This window comes from Pinus tabuliformis, chromosome Q (assembly GCF_031772625.1).
Source record: "Pinus tabuliformis cultivar Carrire ecotype Pingquan chromosome Q, CPIR1, whole genome shotgun sequence".
Taxonomy (NCBI): Eukaryota; Viridiplantae; Streptophyta; class Pinopsida; order Pinales; family Pinaceae; genus Pinus; species Pinus tabuliformis.
The window spans coordinates 25,709,604-25,714,562 of NC_142296.1; positions in this window are offsets into that span (position 1 = coordinate 25,709,604).

The window sequence follows — 4,959 nt, forward strand, 5'->3', positions numbered from 1 at the left end:
CCAAGTGTGCTTGTTGGAAAGCCCTGCCTGTCTACTTTCCAACCCAAGTGGAATTTCTGAATTTGGATGTCATTTGCCCCTCCAAAACTTCAATCTCCCAAGACTGCTTCATGTGTGTCAAAATAGGGGCAATGAGGTCATTTTTAGGGTGTTTTTGACCCTTTAGGCAACCCAGAACTTGATGAAATCCTTAGGTAATCCATGAGCATACATAACTTTTGATGACAAATCCAAAAATGTAAAGTTTTCCTCCTAGAGATCTCCCAATTATAAGCGTGCGCCAAGTGGCGCGGCGCATTGGGCAGAAAAGCCTGTTTTTGCTCAAAAATTTCTAGGTCCGCACTTCCTCTGTGTATTACTTGTGGTCCCGCACCTAATGGTCATGTATCCAGCGGACCTGACCGCACTTTTCCTTTGTTAAAGGTGCGGACCACCAATGCGCCGCGCCTTTTTGAAGATGACTTTTAGAGGCCATCCCGGTGTCCAAATTGGCAGCAAGATAGCTCGTTGGAAAGGTATTTGAGTCTAATTTCCAACCCAACTAGAATTTTTAAATTTTTAGTTCATTTTCCCTGTCAAAAATAAAATCTCCCAAGACTGGTCAAAATGTGTCAAATGAGGCTGCCTCAAGGCAGAGTGCTGTTGCAGTCAACTTTTAAAGGTCTTCCTCAACTCCAAATTGAGCTCATGATAGCTCATTGGAAATATATTTGTGTCTAGTTATCATTTGACTAATCAAGAAAGTCATTTGGCCAACCAATCTAGGAGAAAACTTGATTTTCCCAAGGTCACTTCAGAGGTGCATCAATTCTCCCGAGGCAACTGTATTTTTGACATTTCTATAAAACCATGACAATAATGTAAAAAGTGAAGGAGGTTTTTCTTCCTTGGCCTATTGTAGACAAAAATCTCTCTCATTTTTCCAAAATTCGTCTTTTCTTGCTCAGAAACATCATTTTAGTAAAACCTACCCCGATGTGTGGAACAGGGGATTTGTCGAAATGAAGCGAAATGAAGGGGATAGGGGGCTTCTAAATTCTTGAGGAAATTTTGCTAGGTGGGGAGGGATGTAAGGAAATAGGGGAAAGTGGAATGTCAAATATTGAGTGAGGGGAAGAGGTCCAAAAGGACTAAACACAGGCCTAGCCTAGAAAATAGGGTTTGTAGCAAGAAACTAGGGTTTGTGCGAAAATGAGGAACTTGGGGGATCTCAGTGAAGGGAAGTGTTTAATAAGGTACATTAAAGATAGGGGAAGGTGTATGAACATCAAGATACAAGTTTTGCTGATGATTTGACCGTCCAAGAGAAATTGCCTTCAAAACCCTAGGAGAGGGAAATGACCTTACCTAGGCGCAACTGAAGCATGAACAAGGTGTAAAATGACCCATTGGAACCTGACATGATGATGACAACCCTCTGAATGATGGTACACTCAGCTGAATGGTGACATGGACTGACATTTGGACAATTTTGAAAGGAGTAAAAGCAAACCCTAGACCTAATGCCTAGTGACCAAATTTTGCTTGAAGACTCACTGAAATGACAAAATTTGACCTTGACACCTTAAAATCACTTTGTAAGAGCATATTTGATCACTGGAGGAAGGCTGCAAAGACTGACACTAATAACACGTATACATGGGCCAGGTCTACAGTGCATGAAAAACCATGGCTCAATACATTTTTTTGTAATCGAGAATAATAACAGGGATAATTAATTTCGAAGATCCTTGTGGAGACCAAAGATAGAAAAGCAGGAGCAATTTCCTAATTTCCAGGAGCAATTAAGGCATGGGGCATCAAGGGCCAGCAAGGAGTTTCAAACAGCCACCAAAGCTAAACTGAAGATGGCCATCTGTCAGAGAACGAATTTGGATTGTATTAAATGCTACTACCAACATGATAAGGAGTTAGACTCCTAGTTGTTTTATGTCTCTCAAACTGCTAGTTAGCAGTTAGTTGTATTTAATAGTTAGTTAAAGTGTCAATAGGTGTCATAGTAGGGAGAATTCGAGTTCCCCTCATGCAGGAGGAGGAATCTCAGTTATGTAAAAAGCTCTATATATAGGAGAAAATGAGATGTACAAAAGGTTGAAGATTTTTCAGAGAAACTCTCATATTGAGCTTTGTGTAATACTCTGTTTTCAGTAATACAGTACTTGGTTTTACTTCTCAGGAATCAGAAAGAATTCAATGTTCCAGAATGTTTTGTGTTGTCTTCCTCTCATTATCTACAGTGGTATGAATGTGTGATTACTTAGAAATCACTGGTTGTGCTCTAACTTCCTTCATACATTTATAAACTGTGTGGCTCTATATTTTCTGATAAATTCTCTATATGTTGAATTCTTATGCCTTGACTTCTATGTAAAGCTAGCATTATTGACAATACTGAAGCATGTTTGACTCCATAAGCCCAATGGATATTTTCTAAATTGTGTTTCAACCTTCTACAATTTTCATTTGTTTCGTAGAGTTAGCCATCTTATTCATTATCAGAAATCTTTAATTTTGTGAGAGAGCCCTCTCAGGTTGGGGAGGCTAAGCCTCAGCCTAAAGTAGGTTTGAAATAGTTACTCAAGGTCTTCCTGGTCAACAGCCTTCCAGAGACTGATTTTGAGATAACAGGTATCTTCACCTAGAATAATAAAAGGGGAGGGGCTACTCAAGTGGCCTCTAAACTAGATAGATTCATTATCTCTAAGGACCTTATCCTCTTAGGCCTTGACTTGTCAGCTATGATCCTCCCTTTTGGAGGCTCGGATCACTGGCCTATTCAATTAGAAGTGTCCTTTATAAGAATGCCAAGAAATAGACCTTTCAGGTTTGAAAACATTTGGCTTACCCAACCTGACTTCAACAACAATATTGAAAAAGGATGGACAGAAGATTTGAATTTTCAGGGTACTAAAATTTTCCTTCTACAGCAGAGGTTGAAACACATCAAATGCAGGTTTAAAGATTGGAATAAGAATGAGTTTGGAAATACCTTTGAAGCCAAAAAAGTAGTTAAGGGAAAGCTACAAGAAATTAACCAAGAAATCATCTCAAAGGGATTCACCGAGGAGGGTAAGAAACAAGCTGACTCCCTTCAACAAGACTGGGAAGTCTTATGCAAGCAAGAGGAAATCTTCTGGATACAGAAATCGAGAGTTCAATGGTTAAAGGAAGGAGACAAGAATACAAGGTTTTTTCACAAGTCCACCATGGATCATTGGTCTCATAACAGGATTTTAAAACTGAAAGATACGCAAGGAAATCAGCTCAATACCCACAAAGAAATAGAATCTGCTTTGGTTCAACATTTCCAAGGCATAGCAGAGGAGCCTCTCATAGACAGATCACAATTCATCAATGACTTCACTAAGCACATTCCTAAGCTTGTGACAAGAGAAGATAATTATAATCTTAACAGGCCAGTGAATGAACAGGAGGTCAGCGAAGTCATCAAAGAGATGAAAAATGGGAAAGCTCCAGGCCCGAATGGTTTCAATGTTGACTTCTTCAAAGCATGCTGGAACATAGTCAAGCAAGATATTCTGGAGGTGGTGGAGGACTCAAGGAAAAACAAAATTGTTTTGAAGGCGCTCAACACCTCTTTCATATCCTTGATTCCAAAGTAGGAAAATGCGATGACACCAAACAGATTTAGACCCATAGCATTATGAAATGTGGTGTACAAAATTATTTCCAAAATAATTGCAAATAGGCTCAAGCCCCTTCTTCCAACTCTTGTGTCTGAGGAGCAAACCGGGTATGTGGAAGGTAGACAAATTCTAAACAATATCATTCAAGCTCACGAAGTGGTCCACTCACTGAAGAGCAATAAGCAGACAGGTATGATCATACAACTTGATCTAGAAAAGGCTTATGACAAGCTTAGTTGGGCATACATCAGGGAAGTTCTAAAAGCATATGGCTTTGACCATAACTGGATAAGATGGGTAATGGCCCTTGTTACCACCTCAAGCTTTTCAATACTGCTGAATGGCTCACCATCCAAAACCTTTAAGCCTTCAAGAGGACTCAGACAAGGAGATCCGCTCTCACCCTTCCTCTTTATTCTCATGATGGAAGGGCTAGGCAATGCGATCAAAGCTGCCAAAGTAGAAGGAAAAATTTAGGGGCTCAAACTCACCCTGAATGGGGATGCTTTGACTCATCAACAATTTGTGGACGACACCATGCTGTAGGGCACACCTACAGTCAAAGAAGCTCATGCCTTCAAACAAATTCTGAAAGACTTTGCTATGGTTGCGGGTACTGAGGTAAGCCTTACCAAATCAAAGATTTTCTTTTTTAATACTGATATTGCTATACAAAGAAACCTCACCAGAATTCTAGGTTTTCAAAGAGAAATGCTACCCTCCAAATATTTGGGAGTTCCTCTAACAGACAAGCCTCTAAGCAAGATAGTTTGGGAGCCTGTTATTAATAGACTCCAGGACAGAATCCAGAAATGGACAAACAGGTCTTTGAATTTGGCAGGAAAACTAGTGCTTACAAAAGCCATCCTACAAATTGTTCCTATTTTCATGTTTTCAGCACTCCCAACTCCTAAAAAAGTTATGCAACACATTAGAAATATTCAAAGAGATTTTCTTTGGGGCAAAGGGGAAGAGAAAAAGAAATGGGCTTTGGTAGCCTAGGAAAAGATCTGTAAACCTAAGACACATGGAGGTTTGGGACTTGATGACCTTGAAACCCTAAACAAAGTTTTGGGGGAAAAACTATGGTGGAGATGGCTAAAGGAATCAGATACCCCTTGGGCCAAGGTATGGAAATAGAAATATGCAAACAACTGGAAAGAAAGGGAGCATATCAGAATGTCTGGAATAATCAAAGGCTCCCACATATGGAACAAAGCTTGGGAGAATAGAGCTATTGTTCAAAAACACAGTTTCTGGGAAATCAGAGATGGAAACCTGGCTTGGTTTTGGGAAGATAATTGGCAATGGG